Source organism: Thermobia domestica, chromosome 2 (genome assembly GCF_964235325.1).
Source record: "Thermobia domestica chromosome 2, izTheDome1.hap1.1, whole genome shotgun sequence".
Taxonomy (NCBI): domain Eukaryota; kingdom Metazoa; phylum Arthropoda; class Insecta; order Zygentoma; family Lepismatidae; genus Thermobia; species Thermobia domestica.
In genome coordinates, this window is record NC_137455.1 from 369,499,154 (window position 1) to 369,516,367 (window position 17,214).

A 17,214-nucleotide genomic window follows, 5' to 3' on the forward strand; every position below is an offset into this window, starting at 1 on the left:
TGCTCTGCTCGAAATCAATGTTTATATGCTTAACATGAGACAATGTAAAATTGTGGATATCTTTGAGTTAATCGCCAGCTGTGTATTAGAATGCCTTACGGAGTAATAATTCATAAATAAACTTAGAAAATTGCCAATTACATAAAAGTGTATTCTTATTGGGCAATGACATTCTAACAATACAGTAATATTTCCATATTGTTTTAATGTTCCATATGGACAAAAGACCAGAAAATTTTTATCCTTGTGGACAGTGAACAGAAAATGAGAAAAAAGCGGTAATCAACAGGCGAAACCTTGAGACGATGGTATTGTTTATTGTCGTTGAATAAGACTGGATATATAAACATACTTGAGACTTCAGAAACAAATATTTCGTAAGTTGAATGCTTTACATCAAAGAATTCGGAGGTAAGTTTTATTTTAAAACGATAATTGTTGTTACATGGAGGTATCAAGTTTCATTATTATAAATTCAAGTTTTTCGAAACCTATGAAATATAAATTAGAATTTATTTTGATTCGCATAATCTTGGTTCAATTCCTAATAAGGCTCAATAGATAAATAAGGAAATATTGAATAGCCAGTAAGCCCGCAGTAATTTGAAAGCCGATTATTTGGATTTGATCTTACACTGTATACCGGCGTCTTACAAAGTAATGTCAGAAAAATAAACACACTGCTGAACAAAACTGCACTTATTTAATATAAAAACACATTTACACGTGACGTTTCGATCTTCTAGCCAAGATCCTCATCAGACATACACTCTAAGTGTACGTCTGATTAGAATCTTGGCTAGAAGATCGAAACGTCACGTGTAAATGTGTTTTTATAATTAAAAAATCCAGTCTTGTTCAGCAGTGAGTTTATTGTACTGATTTTATTTGCAAGACGTAAGACTATGATTGTGTGAAAGTAAGATTTAATATCATTTCAGATTTTGTTTGGGAGGTGGGAGAGAGCAAAGTTATCCATCGAAATAAGCTTCATGTTTTTTTATTAGTATACAATTGATTAGAATGTTCATATATCGGGTGTTCTAAAAATGGCACACACGGACTACAGAATGCTATCGTATAATTTTAAATAAAGCGGAAAACACATAATTGTGTACCTTCCGGGTTCTCGTCCGGAGACACGATTTGCACTATGTGGCAACGTTGCAGATAAATAATCATGCAGTAGATATACCAATTCATCAAATAGTTATTTCGATTCTTTCCAGATGGCAGTTAAAGTCGATAGATGATGATACTAGAATCACTTATTAGTGTAAAAATTTGTGTAACTTCTTGATGAGTTCGTAGAGCAATGCTAATGGTTCCAACTTAATATAGGACGATGCCACACAATGAAATTTTTGATTTCCCATAGTGGCTGAATGAGGCCTCGGAGTGCATACCATTATATAGAATTTTCGCTTTATTTTGACCTGTAGAATAGAGCTCTGTTGTCCGTGGGCGCTATTTTTAGAACACCCGATATATTACACAAACTCAAGGAGGACACGTCCCTCGTCCTCCCAAATGAAGCCCCTGGTCTTATATTAAATTCGAGCTGAAAAGGAACGGTGAACTTCAACAAAAAAAGAAATCACTATCATTTATCATCATTTTCTTTGCTCATCCCAAATAATAACCAGTTACACACTCGGTTACATAAAAAAAAAAAGTTTCACATCACAGATAAACAATTTCTGCCAGTGTTTTCAATTTCGTGTTTTTTCCCGCTAAATCTGGTGCTTTTTTTATGCTTGTTTGGGGAGGTTTCAGTTTCTTACCCCGTATAGCATATTTTCCAGATGGTAATTTATGCGTGTACTAAATTCGTTTGAAATACCTCAACGAGTACATGTTGCACCGCACGGTCCACTGCACTTTTTTTCTGAGTAAAATGTTTCTAAAAAATATAAATATATTACAATAACAATGGAATATTATGTTACCGGCCGACTGTTGTCATTGTGCAAAAGTTCATAAAGATAGGGCGTAGGGAAATAACTTAAATTAAGGTTATAAGATTTAATATCAAATTAAAACCTCACAACATATTAAAAATATCTATATACGTATATAAAAATGTAATGACAAATATCATATTTGAAAATTTTGGCATAAGCTAGCAGCGACTACATTTAATTCAAAATTGAACTTCTGGAATGCACAGTATGAACGTAGTTAAAAGAAAAAAAAAACAATAAGACGGCGGGATTTAAACCTATGTCCAAGTTGGTTTATATCCATTCACTAACAGATCATGATGCAAAAGTGCTGCTTTTTAAACAAGTATTCGTTCACATCCATGTGACACACTTATGCGCATTCCCACTGCTTTTAATCAACTTTTTCTTTTCAAAAGTCTAACATGTTTACGACGATATGTTTTATTTGCCATTAGAGCTTCGCAGAAGGTGTTTTATGTCGGAGTATTTGGCACTACTTTATCAGATGGTTCTAACGAAAATAACTCAATTAACACTAGTGACAAACTCTTACAGTAACAGCCTCCACCGAGTTATCTTTTGGAATATTCCACTTTGTTAGTTTCTCAACGTAGATAAAGGATAAGTAAACGAATGACTGTGTAGAGTTATCCGTGACTGAATGGGTAAAATCATGGGTCAATAGCTAAGAGATTCGTGGTACCAAACACGTCATAGAAGCTGAAGATTTTTTTTAAAAAATCTTAATTCCGGAGATCTTAAGATCTTTCTCTCCCTTCGTAATCATCGAATGCTCTCAAAAGAGTTCACCTCAATTCTACCACTGTCTGATATGATTCTTAGAGTTCAGCAATCTTCCTTCTTTTGTTTCACAAAATCAAAAATTTCGTCAAAATATCAATGATGTCTCCACCTGTCTGATCATATTTTCTCCAATTCCAAACTTACATATGTAAATCATCCCTCTATGCCTCCATATTTGAGTCTCTCTTTCTCAATATCGTCCACTATGATCGCACATGGCTTGGGATCAAAACTTCGACTCTTGACACCAAATGTAAACGCTCTAGCAATGTGCTATCATAACTCTATAGGCTTGTTGATAAGAGCAGCGTAATTTTAGATTTTTCGGGGGGAATTCTCCGCCGACATGAGAGTTTGGCCTTTTGTATCAGTGTTTTATTATACATTTGATCAAACAATATGTGTTTATCTCACTCAAGGGAGGGGGGAATTACACCCTCCTATCCTGCCCAAATGACGCTCCTGGAACATCTGCTTGCAATTACTGGTTAAACAAAATGAAATTAATCATTGAATAACACTCATTTCTGTTAGTAATTTTTAGAACTCTACGCAAGCAATACAGACTCAGAAGTACAAAACCTACTGCTAAGATTGACAATTTTCACAGATTTCACAAGTAGCACCTTCGTAGCTTGATGTGATATATAGTCTTTAAAGAAGTGAATGAATGCAGGTAAAGCCTTTTATGAAGCAATGGAAACATTTTGTGACTTTTAAAATTCAGGCTCTACAAAGGGATTTCAGAACAAATGAATGAAAGAGACGGTTTTAGAGCTAAAAAGCTTGTAAACATGGTTCCTGTTTTTTTCGTCTGAATGGAAAGAGTATATTACATCGCACAGACTGCTTTAGACAAGAAGAGGGGGACGAGTTGAATCGAATACCGTACCAGGAGCATTTAGTCGATCGAGACGTGTGTTTCTGAATGCATAAGCACACGGCTCAAATGTTAGTAAAATGGACTTTTTTGTAACATTTTCTATGCCACGAACTGTACTATTTTGATTCCACAATTTGTCATATTTTTCTTGCTTTGTTCTTTTCAGAAAAAGAAACAGAGAATTGCTGAAACTATGACTGGTAGTACAAAAACACTTGTGTTTATTCTCTTCACCTTATCCCTCGTAGTGATTGCATATGCCGGAAAGACATGTAAAGGTAACAGTTTCATTAACTGACTATTTGTAATTATTTCATTGTATATTACTTTTCAGTGATTCCTGCAACTTTTCCTTCTAACAAGTTCTCCTTGAAAGAGTCTAATTAAACTTGTTATGATGTTTTGTATCAGCCTAGCCGGTGCTTGTAAATAAACCTCAATTACAAATTGGGTCATAGCTTAAAGAATTATGAGTTAGGAATATTTACCTTGTTTAGGTTGAGACTTACTTCGGGGTTGGAAGGCAGGTCCCAGTTCTTTTGCCTAATCTATTTATTGAGGCGAATAATTCAGTAGAGTAAAGATAGAATAACCAGTTTGTTTGCACTGGAATTATCGAATCGAAAATACAAGGAGCTGGATTGTCCAAGAAACTGGAGTGGAGAGGTCGATTGGGAATTTGGAACAATTATATAATATACTAGCCGAATACCCGTTCTTCGCAGGCGAGAATACATGTCATTTTGGACATTAAGCGCTGAATTTGGATTTAAACGGCATTGGAAGTGTCACTGTTCATATCAGTGGCCCCAAAAACTATGGATTCTACACTAATATCGGTCATTTTCGACCATTTTTAAATATTCCCCCTCCTCCTCATCTAAGTTGCACCATGAAAGTGAAATGATAAAAAAACATCCCAGGCTCGATCCTCATCTACATGGCAAATTTGTTCGAGATAGGTCTCATGATTCAAGAGTTATTAAGTTTAGTTTATTATTATTTTCCCCTTCCTATCCACTATATTGTACCGTCAAAGTGAAATGATAAAAAACATCCCCAGCCCAAACCTCATCCATGCTGAAAATTTGATCGAGATTGATAGTGTAGTTCAAGAATTCTTAACTCACAAACGTAGTGACTTTCATTTTTATTTATTTTTATATACCTCCCCTTCCCCTAAGTTGTACTGTTAAAGTAAAGTGATAAAAATCATCCCTGGCCCGAATCTCATCTATGTAGCAAACTTGATACAGATCGGTCGCGTGGTTCAAGAGTTACCAAGTTTTATTTATTTTTGTATATCCTCCTCCTCCCCCCCCCCCTAAGTTACACCGTCAAAGTGAAATGATAAAAAAAAAAAAAACATCCCAGGCCCGGAGCTATGTTGAAAATTTGATCAAGATCGGTCGGTGGTTCAAAAGGTACACTCAAGTTCAAAATGATTGTCGCATATCTAGAAATATAACTGGCTTCTTGAAAGAATATAATTTGATAATGATTTTGCAGGACACTTTTAATATTGGTACTATGTGTAGAATCGGGAAATGTATATTTGTGGTAAAGTTCATAGGAAAAGAATAAACACGAAAATTAGAATGAGTAAAACAAAATGTTGTTAAATGGACAAGAAAGTTTTATTTTCGTTTTCTTGTTCTTATTTACTGGTCTTTTGACATGAAATTTGCCACATACATGTCTTTGCCGATTATACACATACTAACATTATAAGAAATACCGGGCGAATTCGTTATCAAATTATATTCCTACAACAACATGTTTATAGACATGCGACAATAATTTTGGACATGAGTGTACGAACTCAAAAACATAGTCACTTTCATTTTTATATACGTATATATATATATATATATATATATATATATATATATATAGATAGATAGATAGATAGATAGATAGATATAGATAGATAGATAGATAGATAGATAGAGCTCCTTCGTGGCTAAGCGGTTAGCGTACGCGCCTTTGGCGTGGGAGACCCGGGTTCGATTCCCGGCGGGAGCTCATGTGGTTCGGATTCCACGTTAATCAGTAGGTCCACGTCTCATATAGCCTCGCTGCTGAACGGGACGTAAAACTCAAAGTCAACTCAACTCAAGATAGATAGATAGATAGATAGATAGAGATATATTCAAGAGCTCAGTTACAATAGCTTCGTTTTATACACATATATTCACTGTTGTTTACTTTGTATCCCACCCTTTTACTCTAAGTCTAAGGAAGAGGATGGTGATGATATTGAACGAAATGATGGAATGAAGAAAGTGGGAGAAAACGGAAGAATCCCAAGAAAAAAGCACACATCACATAACGGGAGCTAGAATCGAACCAATGATATCACCATATAAGGTGAGCGCTCTACAATTGAGCCACCGTGACTTGTAAGTTATTGGCTTGAACACGTTAATTAATATATGGTACCCTGGGTTCTAACAGTACGACAATGACAGTGTCTGTATCATTATAACAGTTTCACTAAAATAGACTTGAAATGATGTAAACAAATGTAGATAAAATCAGTGCAATTCATAGGGTAATTGAAACACTAAGTGTGTGTGAGGAAGGGAGCAAGTTATACTTCTTGAACAGTAATTAAGAAACTGACTGGTGTAAGAGTATGACGTAAGAGGGTCTTTCTGAGAAAATCAAAGAAACACATAATGGGATCAAGAAAATTAGGAAAACCAAAAATGGATCAAAAGATTGCGATCTTGACCAATAATTACTTTTTGGATCAGAGGTCACAAAAGTTTTGAACGTCCCCTAAATCGAGTTTTCGAATTTTCTACGGAATAAGCACATCATACTGAGTGAAGTGATAGTTTGAGTTTGGCTACACTATATGTAGTTCTCCAGATGTAAGGCCTACCGCTCACTGGCAACATTTTGTCGGGCAACTATCTTGTTGCTCTGGCTAAATGCATTGAGTCTTATGGGAGTCCGCTCACTGAGGCGACAGCGACAGAAAAGTTGCCGAGGTGTCGCCAAGCAGGGCGACAGCAGGGCAACAGCTCGGCGACGGAACAGTTGCGCAACATCTAAAAATGCATTGAGTCTTATGGGAGTCCGCTCACTGAGGCGACGGCGACAGAAAAGTTGCCGAGGTACCTCCAAATAGAAAGGTAAAAAATAAATGTTTTCTACATTTTTTTCACGTAACAGTTCGTTCCGTGTGAAAAGAAGTGTTCGCAATGGAAACTAATACATTCATTGATTAGTGGCTATCATGTTTTTAGTGATAAAGACTATGAAAAATTGAGGATATAGAGAAACGCTCAGCGTTAAAGATGAAATATATATATAAAGAAGAAACTATGGGAGGAAGTGTGTTTCGCTGTTATAAGAAACTAGAATGAGGTTTCCAGCCAAGAAAAAACAACACAGGTAGGTACATTTTTCGATAATGACATATCGCTGTCATACTACACACTACTACTTTCATTAATTTCCCACAACTAGAAAAAAATACAGATAAAATTATCATTCTCAATTTTCTTTCCATTTCAAATATAAAAAAGAAAAAACTGTACTGTATAAATATGGCCGATTTTAAAACGAGAAGAATACGCGGGAAGGACGAAGAAAGCCAATTTTTATTTTATGGCTATACGTAGAACACCTGAGAGTAGTTACGGTACAGTGTTGTCGGATTGCCGCTTTTGTTAGTTTCGTTCTCCTAGTTATTTCCAGTCGTTTTATATTTTCGTTATTCTTGTTATCCTTTGATTCGAATAATTGTTCCCGTTCATATTAGCATACACAATGCTGTTACTTTTGTCACTCATTGACGTTCAGGGACGTCATTTAGGGGGGGCAGGAGGTGCAATTGCTCCACAAGAGTTTGAGGAATACATATACTTTAATCAAGTGTCTACTAATATACTAGTACAAAACGTGAAAGTCTTATGTTGGTGGTGCTCTTGCGACCCTCAAGTGAAGTCTGAAATAACGCCCCTGTTGACGCTACCTTCGAAAGTTTATTTAAATTTATTTATTTATCCATTGGAATGGGCGGTAGTTTTTTTCTTTTTTTTTTAATGTCCGAAACCAGCGATTATGTGAACTGTTCCGGTTGCCGATTATGTAAATTGTAAGGCCTACCGCTCACTGGCGACAAAACAGTTGCGCAACTATCTCGTCGCTGTCGCCTGCAGTCAGCAACTTCAAGGAGACAAAACAGTTTTGTTGCCATACCCTCGCTCACTGGCGACGGCAACAGAAAAGTTGCCGAGCATTTGATATCATAATTTACATAATCAGCAACCGGAATAGTTCACATAATCGCTGGTTTCGGACATAAAAAAAAAATACCGCCCATTCTAATGGTTAAATAAATAAATTTAAATAAACTTTCGAAGGTAGCGTCAACAGGGGCGTTATTTCAGACTTCACTTGAGGGGGACAAGAGCACTACCGACATAAGACTCACGTTTTGTACTAGTATATTAGTAGACATTTGATTAAAGTATATGTATTCCTCAAACTCTATGGACCTCCTGCCCCCCCTAAATGACGTCCCTGAACGTCAATGAGTGACAAAAAATAACAGCATTGTGTAAGCTAATACGAACGGGAACAATTATTCGAATCAAAAGATAACAAAAATAACGAAAATATAAAACGACTAGAAATAACTAACAGAACGAAACTAACAAAAGCGGCAATCCGACAACACTGTACAGTAACTGTACTCTCAATGTTCTACGTATAGCCATAAAATAAAAATTAGCTTTCTTCGTTCTTCCCGCGTATTCTTCACGTTTTAAAATCGGCCATTTTTATACAGTACAGTTTTTTTCTTTTTTATATTTGAAATGGAAAGAAACTTGAAAATGATAATTTTATCTGTATTTTTTTCTAGTTGTGGGAAATTAATGAAGGTAGTAGTGTGTAGTATGACAGCGATATGTCATTATCGAAAAATGTGCCTACCTGTGTTGTTTTTTCTTGGCTGGAAGGCTCATTCTAGTTTCTTTAACAGTGAAACACACTTCCTTTCATAATTTCTTCTTTATATATATTTCTTCTTTAACGCTGAGCGTTTCTCTATATCCTCAATTAATTTGTCATAGTCTTTATCACTAAAGACATGCTAGTCACTAATCAAAGAATGTATTAGTTTCCATTGCGAACACTTCTTTTCACGCGCTACACACGGAACGAACTGTTACGTGAAAAAAACTTGTAGGAAACATTTATTTTTTTACCTTTCTATTTGGAGGTACCTCGGCAACTTTTCTGTCGCCGTCGCCTCAGTGAGCGGACTCCCATAAGACTCAATGCATTTTTAGATGTTGCGCAACTGTTCCGTCGCCGAGCTGTTGCCCTGCTGTCGCCCTGCTTGGCGACACCTCGGCAACTTTTCTGTCGCTGTCGCCTCAGTGAGCGGACTCCCATAAGACTCAATGCATTTAGCCAGAGCAACAAGATAGTTGCCCGACAAAATGTTGCCAGTGAGCGGTAGGCCTAATATCAAATGCTCGGCAACTTTTCTGTTGCCGTCGCCAGTGAGCGAGGGTATGGCAACAAAACTGTTTTGTCTCCGTGAAGTTGCTGACTGCACGCGACAGCGACGAGATAGTTGCGCAACTGTTTTGTCGCCAGTGAGCGGTAGGCCTAAGATCTACAAGAAATTCTTTTTATTGAAATATATTGGATCTTTTGACCCAAAAAGGGGAAGAAGTAAGTGTTGACATTGTACCGTACGTAATCTATAGTGATGAATCTACACGCAGATGATCTAAGAAAATAGTTAAATGACACAAAGAATCTTGTCAAAAACGGCTCAATTCTTCTAAAATTGTAGCTAAATTTATGATTAACAGAATTTTGGAATAGAGCCCAAAATATGTTATAGTTTTACTCTGCAGTTACAATATACTGTAATATATTTCATAGCATTCTCAAATAAAATACTCTTAACGTTAACCCACGCTTAAAATATTTACAGCACCGTTTGCTTGTTTCACTGATGACGTGCTACAGATTCCTTAAATTATTTTCCTCGTCCTTAATGTTTGAGGTAATAATGCGGAGAACATTTAAAGTACACTGTTCACACCAAACACACTCACCATTCTCATCTCTATTGCCTATGGGGAGGTGAAATTATCACAATCCCGCTTTGTTGACTTTTCTATTTCAAGTGTGCTCTCGGAAAATATGTGAAACATACTTCGGCCCCACCCCCGCCACACTCTTGCGCAGGATACCTTCCCTTTGCTTTGAGGAAAGAAGCGAATGTCCTTGGCTGTGTTACCAATTTGTGTTCAGTCGTTTGGTCTTGGGGCGAGTGAAGATCAGAGGCTACTTAGAATGCCTAACAACACGGTACACAGTAAAGTCCGTGAAATTATTCCATGTGGCAACGCTTCCGCATCTAACTATTGAAGGACCTCGGCCATAGCAACTTGTCCCTCCTCTTTTGAGGGAGGTGCGAGAAAACACACATCGACAGCAGCACCAGCAGAGGCACACTTGAAACAGAAAGTCTCTAGTAACTGATAATAATAAATCGTTGCTGCGTCTTCAAAAACCGCTATGTGCAAAATTCAAAATTTTATAGAAAGAGAAATAAACGAGTGCATTGTTTTTGATGGTTGTTAGGTGGGAATTAAAAATATATGTGCGACTTTTGGGTGTGCATTATAGTTAACATTTTAGTATAAAATGATCTCTGTATCTTTAAGAATATTTAGCGGAAAATGATAAGAATAATTTCACGGTAATAACACCATGGTGAGGTTTTGTTTTATGACGGAATTATTCCTTAAATGAACGATATCGCATCAAGTTCTTTTTAGAAATACGCTCTATAACAACATGATCTTATATTAGTAAAAGTCACATTTTGAGCAGAAATTACACATAGCGCTTTTCGAAGGCTCAGCGATGAAATAAGATACACGTAAAATAGGTTGTGAAGTGCCAGTGTAAGTTTTACAACGAGGAGACAGGCCCGTATCCACGGGGGTCTAGGGGGGGCTAAATTTTTGCTGGCTCCCCTAGAATTTTCACGGTAGGCTTGTAAATGAAGTATATATGGCGATGAACTATAATATGGTTGGATCGGGACCCCTAATTTCAGCTGGGCCCCCCTTACATTTTTGGGCTTTCTACCGGCCTGCGAGGAGAGGATTACCAAAATAGGAAATAATATTTTATTATATTCCTATTAATAATTCTAGAGAAGCTTTGATTGGAAAATGTATTCAATCAGAGCTATGCATAAATGGTTAGCAATCGGCAGCTTTGAACACAGAATTGGCTAAAATTAAAGCGAAACTACATTTTTGTTAGCTAGCAACCATGTTGAAATGGGAAAATTCACAACACTAGATCCACGGGTAGTATACCATCGGCTATGCTATCGATGTTACTGTTTATCGGTTACTACTGTCGATTATTATAGTCACCTGCACGTAGCATGGCTGCTCAAGGTCACAATGTGCTGGCCAAGGCGAGCTCCCACACTTATTCTGTTTTAGGGTTGGCAGGGTACTTAGCTACTTTGCACTGCAGAATGTACGTTGCAGTGTCTCAAAGTTATGAGGTAATCACAATATTCTAGTAAATACGCGAAAATATTGTCACTCATATACTACATGTTATTATATGTTCATACTACTACATGAGGATTTATATATTCATGTTACACAGTATTGATTAATGTAGGGACGTGAAATTTTCCTTTATTTTCTGCCCAAAGGGAATGTTCTTTGCGACAAGTTGGTGCTATTGTTCTTGTTAAACTTAAGATATACAGAGTTATTTATTTCAAATCGTAGTATTTTTCCGGATAGTTGTAATAAAATTTAAATATATTACACATTTTCCCGGATTAAAATAACAATGGTTTATAAAATACAAATGTCATCATTTTGAATGAAATGATGCCCTTCAATCTCAAAATAAATTTTAAGACAGAAATACACGCACACATGCACACATGTCATTAGTAATTTATATTTATTATTTCTACTTTAAGGATTCTTTTTTATCTGTTGTTAATCCCTCTGTGATTGACTGTACTTCTTCTTATTGGATGCTTAAATAATTGTGTGGGGCTGGCAGCACTGTCGGTTATTGGAAAGCTGATTGGCGGTAGGATCGCTGTTCGAAATTCGTCTTCTTTTGCAGTGACCTTATGTGCGAGTCATTATAACACAGGTTTCTTGCTTGGCCTTTCCCTTCTCCGGCTTCCTGAAAAGTGGATCAGCAATCTATAACGTCAGGAAGCGTTCAGTGGGAAATAACAGTTTGTAGATTAAGTTAACAGATCCGTTATATATATGTTCCATTAAAATTCTTGTGCGAGTTCCACAGTGTATTAGTTGTTAAGAGTGCTGATGATTGGTATGAGAAATCTACTTTCAATTTCCGGAACAATTACTGCATATACTTCATTGCTTCGAGGGTTTAATAAGAGCCTTAACAGCAAAATTATTCTTTGCTCCCGTCATGGTATAAATCATCAAGCAAAACAGCAATGCAAAAGTAGACAACCAAATTAAAATCAAATATTAAGACGTAAATTATAAATTTATATAAATAAAAATGAATGTGACTGTTCGTGACTTAATAACTCTTGAACCACCCAACCAATCTCAATGAAATTTTGAACATAGATGAGGTTTGGACCTGGGATAGTTTTTATCGTTTCACTTTGAAGGTGCAACTTAGGAGAGGGGATATATATATATATATATATATATATATATATATATATATATATATATATATATATATATATATATGATCGAAAATGACCGATATTATAGTGTCGAATTCATAGTTCTCGGGGTCTCTCAGATGAACAGTGACACTTTCGATGCCGTTTAAATTCAAATTTAGCCCCGCAACTTCAGGGGAAGGGATGACTGACTAACGGAGCATATTACAATTTTTTTTCTTATTTTAACCTTTGTGAAGCGGATAATTGACGCTAGTAAATAAAAATAAAGAAAAAAAAATAGAAGCACCAAATAAAATTTTTAGTGAAGATGATAAATAAATACAGATAGTGGACAGGAAGTAAAGTAAAAACTGATTACATTTAATAAGGAATGTTAGTTCGGTCCCTGGCCAAGTAAATTTGTGGTGAGCAGCATCGTATCCACGGGTTTTAACATGATACTCCAGTTTCCTCCCACATTTCTATTTCACCGATTTCTCCATCGTGATTCACCTGCTTTAATCATCCATCTCGCTTAGTCTAAAAGGCATAAACGTGGGACGTTAAACTGTAATTTTTCATTTTTTTCAATTAGAAATGTTAAAAGTAGGTAAATTATTGATTATTATCGGTAATGGTATTCAAAATAATAATAATAATATTAATAATAATAACAGAGGAAGAAGATTTTTTTTTATCAAATAGGCTAAACAATGCAAATAAAATGTGGGACAGTGCCTTAATACGAGTACTCTGACATTCTTTAATGCCTCAGAATTCCGAACGTTCTTCCATCCTCAGGGATACGTTTTAATCCAATAATAAACTAGTTTTCCAACTTATAAATCTCATTTTTGGTTGGATTAGAGTTCAGCGACCCGTTCAGCAGCGAGGCTATATAAGACGTGGACCTACAGCTTAATCTAGAAGCCTCTCTTACATGCAGCACTACTCACAGGTAAAAGTGCACAAAATGTGACAATTGCAAACAAATTTGGGAATGTTGTAACGAAGTTTTCACTGTAAGTATTTTTCAGTATCTGGTTCACTGAAACCATTTTGATTGAGGGTGGAAAAGAAAGGGCTAATTACAACGTTGTGAAGACTTCACTTTCCATGTGCGTTGTGAAGACTTCACATTCCGTGTTTTCTCTCACTCAGTGACAATTGTCTTCGTGCGAAACTGAAACTGAGCAGGCCTGAGAGTTTAGGCCGAAACAATTCCTACTGAACACTGGTCGCCAGCTCTAAATTTCTAGTCGTGAATGGCGACCTGGCGACCAGAAATTTTGCCCTCTGGTTTAATTATATAGAGTTTTTGCTCGTAAGGATCCATACTTTTATTTCCCAAAATATTGCCCTTTCCTCCTGGGACACTCTGTATTTTTAAAAGTTTTAGTAAACTCACATTATACCTATCATAGCCTGGGTTCTGGTTGCCCCCGTTTTTACCTTCAAGTTCCATCTCTGGTTATACTAAAGCCGAAAATTAAACCATAAGTATTTTTTAAGTGCTGACAATTATATTCTCACGGAAAATGATAATATTAGTCTGCTTTTACCAGAAAAGAAAGTACAGATTATGAGTAAGATCAAATCTTTAGTCTACATGAAGTATTTGTCAGTTAAATAAGTATAATTTTATTAAGAAAGTGCGCAAATGTATGAAGAGTTACGAAGTTTAGAAAGGGGGCCCGGACCCTTGGATGATCCCCCCCGTGGGTGCGCTCCTGGTTATAGCCTATACCCAAAGACATCATAGTAAAACGAAATAGAAGATATTTTGATATTCCATAGTCAAAATGACCGGCGACCAGATTTGAAGTCAGGAACTTTGCGAAGCCTACTTTTAAAAGGAATCACCTTAACAGGGACCTGAATCATTTTATATTATAGGCGGTGGATTCATAGTATAATTAGTAACACTGTACAGTGTGGTTTGTTATGCAATTAATCTCGCAAATACTGTTTAAATACAGTATAATAAATCTGTGGGATATTAAAGATGTCATTTTAAAGGGGTTTGGTATGGGATACGGGCAAAATCTCGCGGGAGAAACATCGCGCCCAAAATCTCGCCGCCCAAAATTTCGCATTGTCAAAGCTTTGCGGGATGAAACCTCCTCCCTCTCCTCTAAGTTGCACCGTCAAAGTGAAACAAAAAAAAAAAAAACTCCCAGGTCCTATCCTCATCAATGTGGCAATGATTGAGATCGGTCTTGTGGTTCAAGAGTTATTAAGTTTTATTTATTATTATATATCTCTCCCTCCCCCATTCCTTGGCCGTACCGTCAAAGTGAAATAATAAAACCCATTCCAGACCCGAACCTCATCTATGTTGAAAATTAGATCGAAATCGGTTGGGTGGCTCAAGAGATATGATATCACAAACATAGTAATTTTCATTTTTAGTCTATATATATATATATATATATATATATATATATATATATATTCCAAAGTGCACGTTAGAATATTTTCTCCTCGTTACTTTAATGCAATTATGTGTTATTTGTAAATATATACATATAGCAATATATAGAACATTCTACATTGAAGAAATCGTCGTGACCAGGTTTTATACTGACGACATTTCTTCAAGGCGAGATTACGTCTCGCGTAGTTTAGGCCAGGCGATATTCTGTGTCGCGAGATCAGGACCGCGAGGTTTTGACCAGGCGAGATTTTGGAACGCGAGGTTTTGTACGACGAGGTTTTGGCCCGGCGAGATTTTGGCCCGCGAAGTTTTGGCAAGGCGAGATTTTCGTCGGCGAGGTTTTGATCCGGCGAGATTTTGTCCCTTGAGGTTTTGACCAGGCCAGGTTGAGTCTGCGATGTTCTGGCCGCGACATTTTGTACCTAAACCGTTAGGTATATATATTTACCATGTTCGTGTGTCTGTTCGGGAGACACAAAACCTCAAGAACATCAAATATCTCTTCTTGGATCACATTCAATTTTGACCATAATGTAGAGTATCAAAAATTGGCACAATTAAAAGTTTTCTATGGGTATAATTATGGATATTACTTTCGCTTGATATACTATCCTTAGTGCCGTTGAGATGTGTGGTTTAAGAGGCTTAACCACTGCGAAATTAAAATACCGCTAATTTTACGGTAATTATGTGATATCTTCAAATAGATAAAAGATAATCGAAATGTGGAACAAGTGCTCGCTAGACAATATTCTTTTGCATGAGGTACCGTTATCACGAGTCACGTAGTAGCTTTCCGTTTGTAGCTATTTAGGAACGCGAAAACAAATGCCGATTTTCTAAATACCTGAAAACCGAAAGCAGATAAGTGAGTCGTGATAACGGTATCTCATGTAAAATAATATAGTCCAGCGTGCTTCCCCCTCTTTTCGATTATCTTTTATCTATTTGAAGATATCACATAATTACTGTAAAATTAGCGGTATTTTAATTTCGTTGTGATTGGACCTCTTAATATAAATCTCATAATGTAAAAATGTTAAATTAAAATGAAACTAAATGAGTTTGTACTCGATAACTATTAAGAGTTAGTTATTTTCTGTTTTCATATGTTCATTCATCTTAAAGTAGGTCTATACATAATTGAATTTGAGGTAGAACTTACATTTTAACGTAGAATTGGTAAAATTTATCCTGTTAAGGAGTTTGGTTTCTTGTAATATTGCTAGTTGTTAATCGTACAAGTTTACGTTAGCCGCCAAGCCAAATTTTGGGGGTATTTTGGACCCCACTATTTGTGCATCAGAATTATGCACATGGCGGCCAACGTGTTAATTAGTTATATTCAAAAGAAAAGGATATTTCAAATAAGTTTTACATTGCTTGAATTGTTGTTCCTTTACTTTCTATTTTATTTGCTTTTTTTTTTTCAGGCAATCTTGATTGTGCCTACGATCTTTCAGCTTGCATATTCAAAGGCTATCAAAATGTAGTATGCAGCGATCATCTCTGTAATTGTATTGGTATTGTACTCGAATAAAAGATGCTAATGTCTTCAAGTTAATTTCTGCAAATCTTTTACCCTTTGTAAGTTATAGTTATCGATTAAAATAACATTTTGAACAAGCAATAGATAAATAAATAAATAAATAATAAAATTAAATAAAAAAAATAAAAGGATAGGGTACGTCGTACATGTGCTATTATTGTTTTTCAAATTATTGATCCGAATGAGTTTTTATTTAATTGATGTGAATTTTAAAGTTTTGATCCTACTCATCTTTCTTGAAAAATCAATTTAAATATAGACTGTTTTATAAGCATGAATTGCTTTTGTACCGTATATAAAAATGTAATCTATCTAAAAAAAAAAATAAAAAAATAAAAAAAGGAAACGTCTCAGTGCGTCACGCTAATTACTAATAATATACAATCACGCTAATAGATGGCACCACTTGTGCAATCGCTCGCCTGTCTCACGCTTATGGATGTCGTTAACCTACAGACATTTTGCCGATTTAAAGCTGTTGTGACGATTTAATTGGAACCAAAAACGTTGTTTGTTTCAACTTAATATTTCAACGTACAATTTGTCGATTTAAAGCTATCGTGACGATTTAATTACAACAAAAGAAGTTCTACTGTTTCAACTTAATTATTTCAAAGTAAAATTTGTCGATTTAAAGCTATTGTGACGATTTAATTGCAACTAAAAAAACAAAGAAAATAATTTAATAATTTTAGATAATACCAAGATAATATTTAATAATTTAATAATTTAAAATAGTTTAATAATTTTAACGTACAATATGCAGATTTAAAGCTCTTGTGACAATTTATAAAGGTAACCAAGAAAATCTCAATTGGCCCTCACACCGTGAGTTGAATGCGAATGAAGATAAGACCAAGGTCAATTGTTGGTGTGGGTATATCCAACATATTACCTGGT

General features: G+C 35.8%; 1 long non-coding RNA gene across 1 annotated transcript; it reads left to right on the forward strand.

Annotated features, from left to right (window-relative positions):
* The first annotated feature begins 264 nt into the window (after positions 1 to 264).
* Positions 265 to 16,303, forward strand: LOC145679894 (uncharacterized). Its single transcript, XR_014130601.1, has 3 exons — positions 265 to 411; positions 3,800 to 3,911; positions 16,199 to 16,303. It is a non-coding gene; the product is annotated as an uncharacterized LOC145679894 (long non-coding RNA).
* Positions 16,304 to 17,214: the final 911 nt, after the last annotated feature.